Consider the following 19,831-nt stretch of genomic DNA (forward strand, 5'->3'; position numbering starts at 1 on the left):
CACTTTCTTACTCTCTGTGGTAATAAATTATTATATATGAGACAACCCTTCAGGCTGAGGCCAGACCACATCTGTTTAGAAAAAATAGACTTTTGAACATCACCTGCCTGTAATTCAACATGAAAAGTGTGAACACACCTTCGGACCAACTCAAAAAGGCCCACCTGCCCCTATGCTCTTCCCTCCCACTTCTGATACTCTGTGGCAGCTTCTTGGCTATGCCCTGATTTTGCCCTGCAGCTGACCACCCTGAGCCTTTGCCCAGTCCTTTCCTCTGCCTCAAACGTCCACCCTTTCCTCACCCTTCTGCTGTTTAACACCCTAACATCCTTCAAAGGGCAGTGGCCACATCTTCCACAATCTTTTAGATGTTCCCACCTAGAACTAATAATTCTACTGTTCTCTGGTGTGACATTACCTCCACCATTATCATTGCACATATTAGCTGAGTGTGTGTTTGTCTCTCCAACTACAGTGTGAGTTCTTTGAGGGCAGGGGTCACATTTTATTCGTCTTTCCACTCCACCCTCCCCACACACACTTTGCCCTGCTCAATGAAAACTCTAAATTGCACCATTTGGGTCACTCTCACAGCCTTCCTTCTTCCCCATTCTTGCAGGGGAAAAAAAAAATCTACCTTCTTGATTTGAACTAAATTAAATTTAATATAGTCAGCAAAAACATGGGTTAAAATAGGCTTCTGTGGGTTGGGACCCTAACTTTTATTTAGCATATTGTTTCTTTGGGAAAACCACATCTTACATAACAAAGAGAAGAAAGAAATAAACCATTCCAGAATATTTTCTCCTCCCTCCATGCCTGACCTAACTCCCACTCCCTGCCTCCCGATGAGTCAGTGACCATACTACACATGCAACAAGAACTAGTGGTTCTAGAAGCACCTGAAAACCAAGCTTTTGAATTCCTGACCAGAAAGAAGGTGAATCAATGTACTCGGGTTAATTCTGTAAGTAGGTCAACAAAATATAATTCCCCAGCCTGGCTATTGTCCTTCTATTATGCTTCCATCCAATAATCCTTAACAGGACTTTCTAGGCCACCTGGGTATTCTTTCAGGACACTCTCAGGGGGCTGAGTTGCAGACCCTCACTCCCCACCCTCAGTGAAGCTTTTCTTCTCCACAAAGACTGTGAGATGCTCAGAGACTGGTTTGTTGTTTAGAGAAGGCTCTGGTTTGTTCTGGAACAAGATGATGGCACTGCTCAGCAATTCCTCTGAGTAGTAGTGAGACCATTCTTAATAAATTTCCAACTCATATAACTTACCCTGTGAATTTCCCAAACTATCTGACTGGGTAAAAGTGGCATTTAATTTGAGTAAGTCTTTTTCTTGACCATGGCGATTATCCTTCAGCAACAGCAAAAAGGATCTCATTTGAGTATGAGTAGGGAAGGGTATAGCAAAAGAAGAATGTGTCTGTATGGAACTGTCAGCACAGGGAGAAGAGCCAACAATCCCTCATTAAGCCAGTCACTGTTGTGACATACTCCCCTGACATCACCACCTTAGCATCTCAAACTTAGCACCAAATGCTAGAAAATGGACTGAGAGGATAAACCAAACAGAAAAATGTTTTAAAACTGAAAAGAATAAAAGGAAAATACTAGAGAATTTTGATACATTTTTTTAAATGGCTAAGAAAAGAAATATAAACAATTTAAGAATATCTTCCAATAAGGGCAAAATTTAGCTAAAAATATCTTACTGGCTGGACAGAGTCAAAAGGAATGTAAAATAGCATCCACTAAATAAGATAAAACTGGCTTAAAAATTATTCAGTAGAGGGATGCCTAGGTGGTTCAGTGGCTTATGCATCCTACTCTTGATCTCAGCTTAGGTCCTGATCAGGTGGTGAGTTCAAGCCCCAAGTTGGGCTTGAGCCTACTTTAAAAAAAAAAAAAAAATTACTCAAAAGACTAAAAAGCACAATAAAAACTAGAAAGTTAAAGGAGTATAAGTAAATACTATTAGGAGAGGTATTCAAAGTTAAATCATTTAAATGCATAAATTCAACAAAAATGTCCCACTGAAAGAACAGGGTGTGGGATATGAGCAGTAATACCAAGACCAGGACCGAGAGCCCATCAGTGTGTGCCTGGCAGAGGCAAGGACAGACAAGGAACAGGGCTAGGCTGAGTTCTCCTCCCTGGAGATTCCCAGCCCCCAAAAGGCTCTCACCCTTCAGGTAGGAAAAACATGGAGCCCAGAACTGTTGCTCCCCCACAAGCCTAAAGTCCCTCCAAAGCTCACCACTCACCCTCCTGTGTTAGAATAGAGGCCAGCAGCAAACACAATGAAGGGCAATGTGCAATCATGGCCTCATGGAGGTCCTCACACAGGAGAAGAGTCACTGATTACACCTTTGTCAGCCTTGCCTGGTCTCTGTCCTCTGTATCCCCTCTTTCCACAAGCAGCCTAGCATGCATTCCTTCACTCAACAAGTCCTGGTTAAGCAGTGCTGGGTGTTGTGCTGGTCTGAGATACCACAACGAATAGACAAAGGTCCTGTTTTTATGGAGCTCACAGCCTAGCAGGGGGAGGCTGCTGAGTAAAATAATATGCCAGGGTGGCTCAGTTGGTTAAGTGTCCAACTTCAGCATGGTCTCACAGTTTGTGAGTTCCAGCCCCACATGGGGCTCTCTGCTGTCAACTCAGAGTCAGCTTTGGATCCTCTGTCCCCCTTTCACTCTGCCCTTCCCCTGCTCGCACTGTATCCCTCTCTCCCTCTCTCTCAAAAATAAACATTTAAAAATTAAAAAAAAAAAAAGGGACAGAGCTTCCATACCCTCTCAGATCACACCACTCTCACTGAATCTCAGCCTGTTCATCAACCTGAAAAGTCTCCTGGTCCAACCTCTTGGGTTTTTATAGAGAGGCCTCATCATATAGGCATAATTGATCAAATCATTGGCCATTGGTGACTGACTCAATCTCCAGTCCCACTCCCCTCCCCAGAGATCAGTGGGTGGGACTGAAATTTCCAACCCTCTAATCAAGAGGTTGATTCCCCTGGCAACCAGCCCCCATCTGGTGACCCAGGGGTTTTCCAAAAGTCACCTCACTGACATAACAAAAGACACCTTCATGGTGGTCACCACCTAGGAAATTTCCACAGTTTTAGGAGCTTTATGCCAGAAACTGGACAAAGACCAAATACACATTCCTTAATATGAATCACAATATCACAGTGTCATGGGAGAAAATGTCTGATATGAGACCTGAAGAATGCGTAGGAAGTAGCTGACTAAAGAGGGAAGAAAGTGTTCCAAGCCAAGAAAACACTGTTTATGAAGGCAAAGAAAGAAGAGAAAGCACAACACATATTTATTTGGAGAAATGCACAGCATCATTAGATGGCTGGAGAGGGGGCCAGGTAGAGAAGGGCCAAGCCATGCCTTGAGCCTCTCCCCCCATCACATTTAGGCTTTGCTAGGCCAAGGGACCCTGTACCAGACTGTCAGAGATGGAAGGAAGCTTAGAAATAATCCCATTGGCCTCTTATTATACAGAGGAAGAAGGCCTGGCCAGCCTGCTTGTCTGCAGCACAACCATAAGGAAGGAAGATTAGACTCATCTTGACTAGAGTTCACAGGTTTAACAGAATTCTACTTTAAGAAGAATTGATTCAACAAGCAACTGTTTGATTTGGTTGCATTTCAGGGGCAAGGTTCCTTTCCACTTGGAGACAAATAACTAATCAAATTAAGCAGTCCACCTTTCAAACAATTGTTTTGCTCTTAGATGCACTAAAATAATTTGGAGCTCTTTTTTTTTTATTATTGGCAACTTAGAATGCAAAGTATTTTATCTTCAAACTTCTAAATTTGAAAAAAAAACAGCCTCGGCTAAATAATAGTTTTCCAAAGCTGAATGTGCTCATTTGGAGCTCCATTTTTCTGCCTGCAGTACAAAACAACTTCCTACAACTCCTAGGCAGGAACACTACTGTCTTGACGATCTGTGGTTGGATGAACGGATCAATCTCAGTTGGTAAAATCCCTTTTTTCCTTAGTAAGGGCTTAAAAAAATTCTAGAACAGGGGCGCCTGGGTGGCGCAGTCGGTTAAGCGTCTGACTTCAGCCAGGTCACGATCTCGCGGTCTGTGAGTTCGAGCCCCGCGTCAGGCTCTTGGGCTGATGGCTCAGAGCCTGGAGCCTGTTTCCGATTCTGTGTCCCCCTCTCTCTCTGCCCCTCCCCCATTCATGCTCTGTCTCTCTGTCCCAAATATAAATAAATGTTGAAAAAAATTATAAAAAAAAAAAAAATTCTAGAACAGATGTACTTTTCTAGTCTTACACAGACACTTTGATTCCAAATGTCTCCTGAGTGTATACCATATACAGGAATCTATCTTCATCCTCCTCACTTTCATATACTTCAGAAATGTGCGTGGACACACTCACCACACTGTGTCCATTCACTAACAGGAAGAATGCTGTGCCTCCTAAAGATCTTGATGAGCTCACTCATGTTGACGTGATCAGGTACAAGAAACTTGGTTTTGTCCAGGACAGGAAGTAGCTCTCACCCTTGTACTGTTCTATTATCACTGGGATTTTCATAGGATGTGGGAGTTCTTGGATAAGTCGGACATCTTCTATTCTTTGTTGGAAGGTGTGGCGCTGCTTGAAGATCTTCTCCGAAGGCATGGTGAGGAAGGTGAGGCAGAGAGGCAAGGTCCCGTCTGTTCCAGGCAGCTGTGGGAGTGGCGGAGGCTCCGACTGTGTCTAAAATAATTTAGAGCTTGTGAAGCACCTGGCTGGTTCAGTCAGTTAAGCATCCAACCTTGGCTCAGGTCATGATCTCACTGTTTCTGGGTTGCAGCCCCACATTGGGCTCTGTGCTGACAGCTCAGAGCCCAGAGCCTGCTTCCGATTCTGTGTCTCCCTCACCTGCCCTCTCTCTCTGCTCCCACACTTGCTCTCTGTCCCTCTCAAAAATAAATATAAATAAATAACATTAAAAAAATAAATAATTAAATAAAATAATTTAGAGCTCTTAAGTGATATTAAGAGATATTAAGTGAAAATATTTGATATAAACAGCTAAAATCACCATTACTGTGATACTTATAATTATTACAGACAGGTTGATATAAGGGAAAACTTTTTTCCATCATGGAGTAGCCAACAATGATTGTGAGATTAACTGGATATATATCTCTGTGGTCAACATTTTCTGTGTTTCAAAATGTCCCTAATTTCTCCCTTACTTCAGCTGCCTGGAACTCATGTCTCTTGTACAGATATATCTATTCCTGCACAGATACATCTATCATTCTCAAAGAGTGTCCCGTGCTATGTTAGTTCCTTTATATGTGAATATATGTTACACAATAAAAAATTTTAACACTCAAATAAGTTTGGGAATTACTGGGCTAAACCAAGATAAACATATTTTTTTTAACAGTATGTATCCCCAACATCCAGAACAGGACCTAGTACAGAGTATGCACTAAATAAGTACTTGTTGAATTAATAAATGTAGAATTCCATAAAGCCATTTATTTATTCACATGCTTTGTGATATATAAGAAGGGAACTGAGTTTGCAGCATTCTGTAGGGCTGTCCTCAGGACTAGCATTGTGAAATCTTGCCCTAATCTCTAAATCTAGAAGCACTAATCATGAAAAAGAAGACAAATTTCCAGAAATCAAAATAAAGAGTCAAAGGAAAGAGAAGGAAGTTACATAATCTCCAGAATTACCCTCATGTTCATGGCCCTTGCCATTCACCCAAGAACAGTCCTCTAACAAACTACTCTTCCCTTAGCAGGGAGAATTTGGGTGATCAGAGCAAAGATATATCTGCCAGATATATTTTGCCTCCAGACGCTAATTTCCTAGGTATCCAAGTTTTGCTCAAAAAAGGTTGCCAGGTCCTGCCTTCAACTCAGAAATTAAATTAGTCCTAGATACCAGAAATTGGTGATGAGTGTTTGTAAGAGTTCTAAGAAGCTTTATGATACAGAAGAAGTAAGTTATGGCACCAGCAACCCATGGGAAATTGGAATCCCTGCCTTCCCTAGTCCCATCCCCATAAGACTAGCATTCTCAGCCTCATTCAAGACCTGAGAAAATATCATCAAGGTAGTCCAGTGGTTACCAAACTCTAAGATACATCAGAATCACCCATAGCGCCTGTTAAAATACAGATTGCTGGAACTCACCCCCAGAGTCTCTGATTCAGTGGAATTTACATTACTGTGAAATTCTCAGATGATGCCAATGGTGATGGCTCCTGGTTGCTTCCTCACCACTACTTGAGCTTTCAATTGGTTGTATAGCCATAAGTCTAGTATAGACCCCTAGGTCCAATCATGCAGTAGCATTTGGATCTAATGACTGGTGTATAATAGGCACTCAGTAAATAATTTGAATTAATAAATAATTATTTGTCTAATCCCTAAGATCTACTTTTAGAAAGTGTTCCCCCCCTTCCTTGATGAAACTGGAGCCCAATTTGCTCAACTGGGCTCATGACCCTTTCTGCCTGCCTCCAAGTCCTACAGAGACCATGTGCCCCAAAGCCAGACCTTTTGACTAGTGACAAGGGATATGATGGAGCCCAAGAGGGACAGGCCCTCTTTAGACTCCTGGCCTGCCTGGTAAAAGCCAATTCCATCATGATCTAGTTTGTTCCAACCATTCCTGGTTGATTCCTCTCCCTGCCAGGCCACTCCTGAGCTCCCAGCAGGATACTTCACAGCTGTGTTGGGACATGGGACAGGTATCTGAACCAGGTTCCAATGATGACTTTGAAATAGAGACTTCACAAGAGATCTTGAAAGCCTGACCAATCAGCTAGAATAAACAGTGGTTTACTTTATTATTTTCTTTTGTACTATTTTAGCCATGCTGTAAGTGCACAGACCCCAATGGCTAATTTTATTCTTCCCTACCTGTGACTGAGATACGTGAACTGTGTAGAAGAGAAAAACATACTATGCCCTTGAAAGAGCAATATACTTGGGCTTTGATAGATTATGGGAAAAGTGAATTCCAAGAAAAAAGGTTTTTCTAAGAAATTCATAAATAAAAATTAAAATCTGTTGTTTATCACTATTCAAACATTTTAATATTCTCCACAATCCTGTGTCACTGAGGAAGTCCAGGTAACCACTTATGTATAAACACCTGATAGAATGGCCCATCTGTGCTAAACCACAGCCTTCCCACTCCTTTTCTGATGCAGCTTCTACCACTGTTTCCCTTGGAAACCGAAGAAGCAGCTGTCTGCAAAAACATCTCTCTCCCTCCTCACTCATCAGTCCAAAGGACTAGCAGCTTGTTTTCTTGCTCATTGAAAACATCTGATGTTGGGGGATGGCTTGCATGTGGGGGGCAATACAAAAGAAATTACCACAGTGGGTCAGACACATTGTGCATTCTGTCTAGTATTCTTTCTTAGATAGTTTCATATTCCTCTTCATTTTATGTGATACACCATCAATTTCTTCTCTGTGTTGTAATAATTTGTGTACACCTCTCTACTAGATCTCAGGTTATTTAAAGTCCAGGGAAGACATAAATCTTCTGTTTGGCATTCACTACATATTTATTAATATATTATAATAATAGCATATAATTATAACCTGATTATAATCCAATGACGAAAGTTCTAGCATCCACTGAGGATTCCTGCCTAATTGACTATTACCATAATGGCTGTTAAATATTCACTTTTCTTCATTCATTCTACTTTTATCAGTTGGAATTCTACTCTCAGAAAGAACTTTTCCTTCTCCATTTATTTGTTCACTTACTTATTTATAAACAAATATGGACTCATGGATTATTACTTTATGAGTTCTAATCTGTTTCTATCAATTTTTAATTATCAAATTGTCATGGATTATTTCATGCATGGGTTATAATCTGTTACTATCATTGTTTAAAGCTCAAATTGTCCCAGATTTGGCCAGGGGGAAATTCCTTGAAGCTTGCTCCTGTCCCTGTGGCATATCTCTATCCTATTTCAAACACTACTTCCTATCTCATGATGTTTCCATAAAACACTTATTAATTACAAAAAGAGAAACAGTAATTATACAGTAGATAAGCCTGGTAGACATAATCTTAACTAGTGACCAAAGTTCATATCACCAGCAATGGTGCCTCCTGATACTCTGCAGTGAGAAGGACAAATCATTACTTTGATGGTATTTCTGCCAAAAAATGAATAACCCCAATCTGATCATAAGGAGACATCAGAAAAATCTACCAAGGGACATTCTACAAAAGAACTGGCCAGTACTCTTCAAAAATGTCAAGTTCATGAAAGACTAAGAAATGGTCTTGGATTAAAGACTAGAGACATGATACCAAATGCAATGTGTGATCCTGGATAGGGTACTAGATCAGAGGGAAAAAAACAGCTGTTAAATATTATTGGGAAACTTAGAAAAATTTTAATAAAGTTTGGAGATAATAGTATTATATCCATGTTAATTTTCTGATTTTGATAATTGTATTATGGTCATACAAAAGAATGTTTCATTCTTAGGGATTTAGACACTGAAGTGCTAGAGGGAAAGAAGTATCATGCCTGCACATTACTCCCAAAAGGTTCAGAAGACTAATAAAGCAGATGTGGCAACCTGGTTGAAGGGTACATGGGAAAGTGGGTGAAAGTATGTTGGTATTTTTTGTGCTGCTCTTGCAACTTTTCAGTATGCTTGAAATTATTTCAAAACTAAAAGTTATAAAAACTGAGTTACATAAAAGTCAACACTACCATTTACTTATTTTTTATTCATTTATACTTCACTACATTCTATAGAGGATTAAAGGCAATTTATAACTCTTTCTATCCAACAGGATTTTTTTTTTTCAATTAGCTGTCTTCAGCTGAGTTCCCCTAGAAGCAGACCAGAGCCAAGTATTTGAGTACAAATAGTTGATTTGGGACATGATCCTAAAAAGCATCTTGTCTTGCAAGAAATGTAAAAGAAATTCTTCAGAGAGAAGGAAAATGATTAGGATCTTGGTTAGGAACTTGGATGTACATAAAGGAACTTAGATCTAATAAAGAAAGGAAGAACATTAGAGAAGGAATAAGTGAAGATCAAATAAAAAACTTTCTTATTCTTACTCTTAATTGCTCTAACAAATAACAATTTATTCAAAATAACAATATCAACAATGTACTTGATTATTATAACCCATAGTTAAGAAAAATGAATGACAACAATGACACAAAGGACAAGAGAGAGAAATTAGGAATATTTTGTTAAAAGGTACTTGCACTGCGAGTGAAGTGATGTAGTGTTATTAGAAAGTAGGCTTGGGTAAGTCATAAATGTGTGTTGCAAACTCTAGGCCAACCACTAAAAATGTTGTTGTTGTTGTTTTTTAAAGTATAACCAATATGCTAAGAGAAAGGAGAAAAATGAAAATGCTCAGTTAAAACTACAAACAGCAGGAATGCCTGAGTGGCTCAGTTGGTTGAGTGTCCAACTCTTGATTTCAGCTCAGGTCATGATCTCATTGTTCGTGAGTTTGAACCCCGCATCAGGCTCCGTGCTAATGGCACGGAGCCAGCCTGGGATTCTCTCTGTCTCTGCCCCTCCCCTCTCTCAAAATAAATACACTTTAAAAAATAAAAAAATAAAAATAAAACCACAAATGGCAGAAAAAGAGTGGAAGACAGAATTAGGAATAAAGAATGAGAGCAACAAATAGAAAACAGTAACAAATATGATAGATATTAATCCAACTATATCAACCACTTTAAACAATGGCCTAAACACACCAATTAAAAGACAAAGATAGGCAAAGTGGATCAGAAAATAAGACTCAACTATATGTTGTGTATAAAAAATCCACTATAAATACAAAGTAGATTAAAAGTAGAGGAATAGAGAAAAATATACCATGCTAACACTAATCAAAAGAAAACTGGAGGGGCACCTGGGTAGCTCAGTCAGTTGAGCATCTGACTTCAGCTCACGTCATGATCTCGAAGTTCATGAGTTCAGGCCCCGCGTCAGGCTCTGTGCTGACAGCTCAGAACCTGGAGCCCTCTCTCTGTCTCTCCCCCACTCACACTTTGTCTCTCTCTCTCTCAAAAATAAAGATTAAAAATTTTTTTTTCTAAAAAGACAGCTGGAGTAACTATATTAATTTCAGACAGAGCAGACTTCAGAGCAAAGAAAATTTTCAGGGATAAAGAGGGTTCTATGAACTGAATTCTGTCCTCCCAAATTCATATGTTGACTCCCTATGTCCCAATTTGACTACATTTGGGAATAGGGCTTATAAGGAGGGAAGTAAAGCGAAATGAGGTCCTAATAGTGGGTCACTGATATAGTAGGATTAGTGTCCTAAGAAGAGACACAGAGAGCTTGTTCTCTCTTTCTCCAAATGTGCTCAAAGAAGAGAGCAAGTGAGCACCCAGTGAGATGGCAGCCACCTACAAGCCAGAAAGAGAGGCCCTACCAGAAACTAACCATGCGGGCACCCTTATCTCAGACTCCCAGCCTGATATAAAAACTGAGAAAATGAGTGTCTGTTGTTTAAGCCAACTGGTCAATGGTATTGCATTACGGCATCCCATACTAAGACAGAGAGACATTACATAATGATAAAGGGATCAATTCACCAAGGAGATACAGCAACCTTTGATGTGGATGCAACTAACAACATAGTGCAAAATAACATGAGTTAAAAACCAACAGAACTGCAAGGAGAAATAGTTGGAGACATGAATACCCTTCTATCAAAAAGAGGCAGATCCAGCAGGCAGAATATATCAGATGTGAAAAAGGGGTTATCACTACAGATCCCATGAGCATTAAAAGGATAGTAAATGAATACTGTGAACAACTCTATCACAAATTTGATAATTGGAATGAAAAGGACCAATTCCTTGAAAGACACAATTTGCCAAAACTCACATAAGAAGAAATAGACAATCTGAATAGGCCAATATCTATTAAATAAATTGAATCAATGATTAATAACCTTCCAAAATTGAAAGCACCAAATCCACATGGGTTCACTGATAAGTTCTTACCAACATTTAGGAAAGGAATTAAACCAATTCTCTACAATCTCTTTCTGATGGGAGGGAATGTTTCCTAAATCATTCTATGACTCAGAATTACCATAATACCAAAACCAGACAAAGACTTCAAAAGGAAAGAAAACTATAGACCAATATCTCTCACAAACATAGATGCAAAAATCCTTGACAAAATATTAGCAAATCTAATCCAACAACATATAAAAAGAATCGCACAACACAACCAAGTGGTATTTACCCCAGGTAGGCATAGTTGCTTCAACATTCAAAAAGCAATTAATGTAATCCTTCATATCAACAAGCTAAAGAAGAAAAACCAGGTGATCATATTAAAAGGTACAGAGAGGCACCTGGGTGATACATCGGATTGAGCGTCTTACTCTTGGTTTTGCCTCAGCTCATGATCCCAGGGTCATGGGGTCGAGCCCCTAGTCTGGCTTCACACTGAACATGAAAACTCTCTCCCTCTGCCCCTCCCCCTTTCCTCCACTTGTGCTTCTCTCTTTCTCTAAAGTAAAAAAAAAAAAAAATTAAAATTAAAAAAAAGAAATCTAAAACACTGACCACACCAAATGCTGAGAAGTTTGCGGAGCAATAGAAACTCTCATTCGTTGTTGATAGAAATGCAAAATGGTACAGCACTTTGGAAAACAGTTTGCAGATTTCCTAAAAAACTAACATACTCTTACTATATATTGCACTCCTTGGTATTTACTTGAAAAAGTTGAAATGTATGACCCAAAAACCTATGCGCAGATATTTGTAACAACTTTATTCATAATTGCCAAAACTCGGAAGAAATCAGGATATACTTCAGTGGGTGAATGGAAAAATAAACTGCGGTACATCTAGACTATGGCATATTATTCAGCGCTAAAAAGAAATGAGCTATTAAACCATGAAAATACATGGAAGAATCTTAAGTGCACATCACTAAGTGAAAGAAGTCATTCTGAAAAGACTACATACTGTCTGATTCCAACTATACAATATTCTGGAGAAGGCAAAACTATAGATATAGACAGTAAAAGGATCAGTCTTTGCTAGGGGTTAGGAGGAAAGAAGGATGAATAGATGAAACATAGAGGATTTTTAGGGCAGTGAAACTACTCTGCATGATGCTTTAATGAAAGATACATGTCATTATACATTTGTCCAAACCCATAGAAGGTACGACAGCAAAAGTGGACCCTAAGGTAAACTACAGACTCTGGGTTATATAATAATGTGTCAGTATAGGTTCATCAACTGTAACAAGTGTACCACTTTGGTGGGGGATGCTGATAATGCAGGAGGTTATGTATGTGTAGGGGCGGAGGTATATGGGAAATCTGTGTAACTTCTGCTCAATTTTGCTGGGAACCTAAAATTGTTCTAAAAAATAAAGTTCAAAAATAAATAAATAAAATGTTTAAAAAACAAAGTCTATTTAAAAGGAAAAGGAAATTACCTTTTTTAGCTAAATGGAGATTATTACAAAGCATTTCTCTCCTCCGAAAGCTAATAAGAATCCATACAACTCTAGAAAGTGTATCATACATAATGAGTTCTCAAGTTGGAATCCATGACCAAACTCCATAAAAGTGTGTGTGTGTGTGTGTGTGTGTGTGTGTGTGTGTGTTCATATACATGCATCTTTTACTCTGGAAAAAAATTCCAAAACTTTCATGCTTAGTCACTTAATGTTTAATTACTATCCCCTTCCCAAAATCTTAAGGATCTCAACCTATGACAGTCAGCTCTGAGTACATGCTTCTGACACCTTCATCTTTTCTCCAGTGGCTGATATAGACGGCAAATAGTGCAGTCACTAGGTCCTTCACCAGCCTCACACGAGATGCCAATCTGTAGGTTGCCTGCCATACTCAAAAGTCGGCTGATTATCCCCAACAGAAAATCAGCTCATATCCCTTCACAGGTACTGTCAGTCTAGAAACATCCCCAGCAGAAGAAACATATTATGACACTCAGGAGTAGCATCTTCACAGTATCTTATATAGCCAGTTAGATATTGTTCCCCCAGGAGAAATAAGGAAGCAGAGAAAAATGTATAGCGTATCTTCATAATTATCAATATTGTTACAGCTATCACTGTCTCTCCTCAAACTGCTTGACCTTCCCATCTGATGTCTAACTGAAAACTATTTTTTGTAACATTTCTTTATTTTGGGGGGAGGGAGGGAGGGGGAGAGAGAGAGAGAGAGAGAGAGAGAGAGATCATGAGTGGGGCAGGGGCAGAGAGAGGGAAACACAGAATCCAAAGCCGGCTCCAGGCTCTGAGCTGTCTGCACAGAGCCCGACGCAGGGCTCAAAATCACAAACCACAAGATCATGACCTGAGCCAAAGTCAGATGCTTAAGTGACTGAGCCACCAGGCACCCCTGAAAACTATTTTTTAACCCACATATCTCAATAAACTTGCATGGCTTCCTCTTCCTGCTACAAAGTAAATATGGATTAAAGAAAATTCTGAGGGAAAATCACAGTTCTCTCCTACTCTCCGCCTTGGAATGGGCATCCACTTTCTTCCCAACATGTGTCACCAGACCTCCTAACCCCACAGCCCTGGGTCAACACTTCCAGCATTTGTGGAAACTTCAGTTCTCTTGTTACCTTTAATGTCTCCATTCTCTTCATGCTTCCTCATCCGACCAATCCTCAAATCCTCTCCATTTTCCCACCACAACAATTCTCACATCTGGTTATTCCTTTCTCCTAGCCCTTGCATGGCCCAATAATGCTGACATTTGCCAACCCCATTAGTTTACACTTATCACTTGCCCTGATAATAATGATATTCCTCTTTTACTCAGAAATAAAATACTAATTGATTCATGTGTACTTCAGTGAGGTATGGGAACTCTAACACAATTCTATGAGATAAACATTATCTCCCTTCTCAAAAGAGGTGGATGGTGAAGCTCCCTATACAAAAATTGTAAATTATTAGGACCACCAGAGATAAGATGATTAGAAAAAGAGATGTGCAGAATTCTAGGTAGAACCCCTCATGAGTTTCCTTAGGTGCTGGCTTCATATTAATGTATGGCAGGGGGTCTGAATGGGCCCCAGAACATCTGCCAGTTAACAACCCTCCAATACTGGCACATTTAGACAGACAAGGCATAAACCTTGGTGAAGACAGGATACAGCCCAGAAGTCCATTTGATTTTTACTTGGGTCAGGCTTCCAAAATATTGACAAGCCCTCTACCCAACTTGACCAGTGGTCTGTATATAAGTGAGGGGTTAGAACTATTTCATTCTATATTAAAACTTGATGACAAAAGGTACACTCTTCTCAATAAACCCACATTGGCTAACTAAAGTGCTTTTGTCTTTGTTGGAGTTAACCCAGCTCCATGAGGTAGTGGCATTTGTTCCTGCTGATCAGAGCCTCAGGTTGGCAGTTACATACTATTTGATTAATGAAAGATTAGGGAACAAATTAAGCACACTTAGTACAGTTTTACAGGGAAAAATATTTTTTCAGAAAAAAAAATATTTCAGGGGTGCCTGGGTGGCTCAGCCGGTTAAGCGGCCGACTTTGGCTCAGGTCTTGATCTCACCATTCGTGAGTTCGAGCTCTGCATCAGGCTCTGTGCTGACAGCTCAGAGCCTGGAGCCTGCTTCGGATTCTGTGTCTCCCTCTCTCTCTCTGACTACCCCCCCCCCACCCCGTTCACACTCTGTCTGTCTGTCTCTCTCTCAAAAATAAATAAACATTAAAAAAAAACCTTTTAATATTTATTTTGTATGGTATACATATTATATCCTGTATTCTTATATTAAGTAAGCTAGAGAAAAGAAAATGTCAGCACAGAGCCTCATGCAGGGCTCAAACTCACAAACTGTGAGATCATGACCTGAGCTGAAGTCAGCTGCTTAACCGACTGAGCCATCCAGGTGCCCCCCCCTCTACAAAATATGTATTAATCAACTATTTATGTTATAGGTAAAGCTTCCGGTCAACAGTAGGCTATTAATAGTTAATTTTGGGGAGAGTCAAAAGTTATGCTCAAATTTTTTACTGTGTTGGGGCTTGAGCGCCTACTGTTGTTCAAGGTCAGTGCCTGCTGTTGACTACCTGGCAAGGTGACCAAAACTGAGTATTTAGTAAGAAGCACCTCTGATGGTGGTGTTGGGTTCAAAGAAAGGTGGTGTTGGGTTCAGGTTTCATGGAGGGGCTGGTGTTTTAAGAAATTGAACCAACAGAGCTAAGGAGAGTATAGTGACTGAAGGGAAGAGCAAAGGCAAAGGTGTGACTCCCAGGAAGCAAGGGCAGGTGTTCTGGAAACAATGAGCCATTTTGTTCCATCGGAGGTACAGTGAGCAAGCCGTGAGAAAGGTACGTGGAGAGGTATGTAGGGTCCACCATACTATGGTACTAAAGGGTATGCACTCCCAGGGCCATACTGCATGGGTTCAAGTCCCCACTCTGCTTCTTATTAGGTTTGTGACTTTAAGGATAACTTCTCTGTACCTCAGTTTCTTAAGCTGTAAAATACGGAGAATAATAGTGGCCTGCTTCAGAGGGTTGTGAGAATGAAATCAATTAATATGTGTAAACTGCTTAGAACAATGCATGGCACATAGCAAATGCAGCACTTTATTACCATGGAGGGTCTAAGATGCCAGAGTAAAGTGTCTGTATTCAATTAGCACAAAGAGCTAGGGGAGCTTCTCTGAGGTCAGAAGTGACAAGATTAGAACCAGATTGTAAGTCTGGCAAGCTATAAGGGATGGAACAAAGTGGAGGTGGAGAAGTGGGTGTGGGAGGTAAACACAGTGTAAGCCCAGGGCTCTGGGCTGTGAAAGAGGGACCTCTATCCCTGAAGATAAGTGTGGTGGTTCTGAGGGGGTCCCAGAACATGTGAATAGGTGCATTCCTTCTGATTCCTCCTCCTTATTCAAATTGCCTAATTAAAATGTAGAGGAAGTTGAAAAGGATTTAATACCTATGGCAAGAAACTCTACCAGCCTGAACCAAAAACTAGAAAGCAACTCTCAATATATCAAAAGGAAAACTGACCTCTAAAAGCTTCTAGTTTTCCTTCTATATCCTGAATTAAGACTAAGACTGAAAGGAAACCAACGATCTTGTTTAAAAGGACATACAATTCTTTTTTTTTTTTTAATATTTATTTATCTTTGAGACAGGGAGAGACAGCATGAACGGGGGAGGGTCAGAGAGAGAGGGAGACACAGAATCTGAAACAGGCTCCAGGCTCTGAGCTGTCAGCACAGAGCCTGACGTGGGGCTCCAGCTCACGGACCGCAAGATCATGACCTGAGCCGAAGTCGGATGCTTAACCGACTGAGCCACCCAGGCGCCCCAAAAGGATGTACAATTCTTTTTTTTTTTTTTTTTTTAATTTTTTTTTTTTTAACGTTTATTTATTTTTGAGACAGAGAGAGACAGAGCATGAACGGGGGAGGGGCAGAGAGAGAGGGAGACACAGAATCGGAAGCAGGCTCCAGGCTCTGAGCCATCAGCCCAGAGCCCGACGCGGGGCTCGAACTCACGGACCGTGAGATCGTGACCTGAGCCGAAGTCGGACGCTCAACCGACTGAGCCACCCAGGCGCCCCAGGATGTACAATTCTTAATAAGGACAGACAAACACTTTCCTCTTTGGAAGTCATTGAAGATTGATTGCTAAAAATCCCCTTCTATGGGGCTTGCCCCCAAACCTAGGTTCTCACTATGTGTTACTTCTAAGATATAAAACAATGGTGATCCCTATTAAAATGCAAAAGAGATCACTTTTCCTATCCAAATTTAATATCTCAACAAGAATAATTCATTCAATTAACAATAAGCCAGTCACTAATGAGTTTCCACAGAATAGTTGGGTTTGACTGGGAGCATGGAGGGGATATGATCTAGAACTCTGGATGAGAGAGTGGCCATGAGTGGGAGGCAAGGAAAAGTACATGGTGGGGAAGGAGTGGGGGTAGGGACCACATTAAAAAAGGAAGCAGATATAGAAAAGGAGTAAAGGGGCTTAGGGAATAAATTTGCCAATCTCAAAATCTTGAAGATCAGCCCTGACCATGCTTAATGAAACCAACATCTACCACCCAAACAGTATAACCTTGATCCTCACTGCCACCGGAGTTGGTGCTCTCTCCTTTTGCCTGAATGTACACCCCTACCCTCTCTTCATTCATTCCCCACCCCCCAAAAAAAGGAAAGAGAAAAAGAAACAGAGAGAAATAAACCATTTTCAATTTTAATTCTCTGTGGTTTCTGATGATCTGAAGTGTGTAGATGTCTCCCTTCCCTTTGGCCCAAGATGCCACTAAAATTCTAAAACTCTAAGCCCCTCTATGTTTCATGAAAAGACTGTGATGGGCTACATGGCTAGAAAGAGTCAAAAACCACATGTATAACAGAGAAATTACTTTAAGCTGAGTTATAGAGATATTTGTTGTTAATGATTCCAGGAATTAAATTAAAAGAGTTTCACTCTGGTCCTTAAATGGGGACAGAAGTGCCACAGACGTCTTTGGGGACTGCAGCAAATGTCTTTCCTTCCAGCCAGTAGGTGACCATTCCCCCTTTCCCCTGGGGAGGAAAAACACAAATGTTTCATTAGGGAAGAAATAGCCAGCTCAGACAGAAAGAAGCCATCCAGTGATAGACTGACCAACTCATTGGACATGACAGAGCACATTTTCAGCCAGGCCAGGGAACCCTGGAGTCCCTGGGGCCTGGCATACCCAAGAGACTGTTCTTTAATTGGCTCCCCACATTGCTGCAGAGAGCACTCCCTGCATTCAGGGCAGAGACAACTGCTTCTTGGGCACCATGACACGCTGGCTGACTAATGAGTCACGGTCACCCGCACAAACTCACTGAGGCTGCTACGGCTAACAAATCCCACGTGTGCTGCCAACCCAGGAGGAGAGAGACAACTTGAGCTCTGCAGCTACTTGGCCCTTCCAGCATAGCTAAAAGAAGATGATAACCCAGTAACTCTGAGGACTGTCATCTTCTTTTTAGATGGTCACTAAGCAGACAGTATCCCCATGTGAAAAATTAGTGTCCTTCCATCAACTGCGGATCAATTATACCTTCCCAACCCAGGGGTCAGAGCCCCAGCCTCTCATTTACATAAAAACTGGTCTTCAGAAGCTTTCATTCAAGATTCACATTTATAGACTCTGCAAAAGAAACGTTATCTGCCTATATTTGCTGATCAAATCCAACTGAACTAATCGTGATTCACTTCAATAGAGAAACACTCATGTAGGCAATACTCTGTGCAAAATTAATTTCAGAGATAAGCCACAGGAATGAGTTGCTTTTCCTTGGGCTTTTCCATGTGGGTTACCATGGCATTCCTTCTGAATATATTCATAGTTAAATATACAAAACTACCACAGAAACTATTTGGACAATGTCTGGAGGAAACCCAAATAATGCACATACATCTCACATTATTGTATAGCAGGTTAAATTTTGTGATTTTCTAAGTCACACAATCATTATTCTTGTGACTCTCCATCTGGGGATGCTGGAGGAGAGTAAAGTGTCTCAGGTCACACCACAGCTGATGTGAACAGATAACAAATCTGGCTCTGGTGAAGTATCCCTTCCCCAGGCTCATCTCCCCCATGGATGGAGTCAAGGATTTGGGAACTGAAAATCTTTCTCCCCCTTAAGCTAGCCCCACCTTCTGCCCCAGGTATAACCATAGCTAAACTAATTTCAATGACTTTAATACAATTAATTTCATTGCCTTTTCTAGGAATAAATTCTTTTTTTAAATATAACATTCCTTAGAAGGGAAGTATCCTGGGAGTATCTCAGTGGGAATAAGTTCATGAATGGACTTCTATTATAAAGAGGAACCCCAGGCAATAGAAGAGGACTGAGTCTAGTGGCTGGGAGCCAGAAGGATGATAAAATCATGGGAAAGGACCTGGAAAGGAAATGTGTGAAAAACCAGACATAGTTTGGCTGTTTCACAATTTTGGCAAAGATATCTCACTCTCTCCAATTTAACCCCAAAGAAGGAGTGTCCCAAGAAAGGTCTGATCAGCTCATAATGGGTCAGGAATGAAGAAAACGTCTACTGTATGAGCCAAAAGAAACATATGTGGCCCTTAAGTAGATGCACAATCCAAAAACCTAGGATCTTGATCAAAAGTCAAAGGATTTCCAAGTTTGTTTGCGACTTTTCCCCCTATGGCAGGGACAGCATGTGCAATGTTGCAAATTCTACCAATGAGTTTACTGACAGTAGTGACTGACAGGGTTTTAATGACTAGTTTCCTTGTCGTGCTCCCCTTACCCATATGCCTCTATAGATACAAGTAGCTGATAGATACCTTGACTTGAAAATTCCCACAGCACACCAGCATATCATCTCCAGTTTGTTCCAGGGGTTGGTATGCACCTGAACTACAGTGGATTTTCAGAGGTAAAGGACAGAAGAGGAAGTAACACAGTTACATTAACCCAGTCAACATCCCCTGCTTTTGCTTTGCCCTGAAAAATCAAGCAACTCTAAAGCTTGACTAAGGAAATTCAACTCCAAGAATCACCCACCAAAGAGGTGCCTCAGGGCACATCCCAGCAAACATCCTGAAGTGCTTCACATAGTATCTTACACATGACTAGCTTTTCCCACAGTAGTTATGTGGCAGGGGCTGCTGACCTGGGAAAACCTTGCCTATTCTAGACGAAAGTTGATGTCTACTCTTTTTGGACAGTTATCCAGGAATATCTGCCCTTTATCTCATCATACCTCCTTCTAGCAGCCAGCTTTTGACTAC

General features: G+C 40.7%; 1 long non-coding RNA gene and 1 pseudogene across 1 annotated transcript in view; both read right to left on the minus strand.

Annotated features, from left to right (window-relative positions):
- Nucleotides 1–19,831, minus strand: part of LOC123593157 — a 185,679-nt gene that overhangs the window by 73,316 nt on the left and 92,532 nt on the right. The gene's annotated exons all lie outside the window — the stretch shown is intronic.
- Nucleotides 4,286–19,458, minus strand: LOC123593156 (annotated as a pseudogene).

Source organism: Leopardus geoffroyi, chromosome D4, assembly GCF_018350155.1.
Source record: "Leopardus geoffroyi isolate Oge1 chromosome D4, O.geoffroyi_Oge1_pat1.0, whole genome shotgun sequence".
In the NCBI taxonomy this organism is placed as follows: domain Eukaryota; kingdom Metazoa; phylum Chordata; class Mammalia; order Carnivora; family Felidae; genus Leopardus; species Leopardus geoffroyi.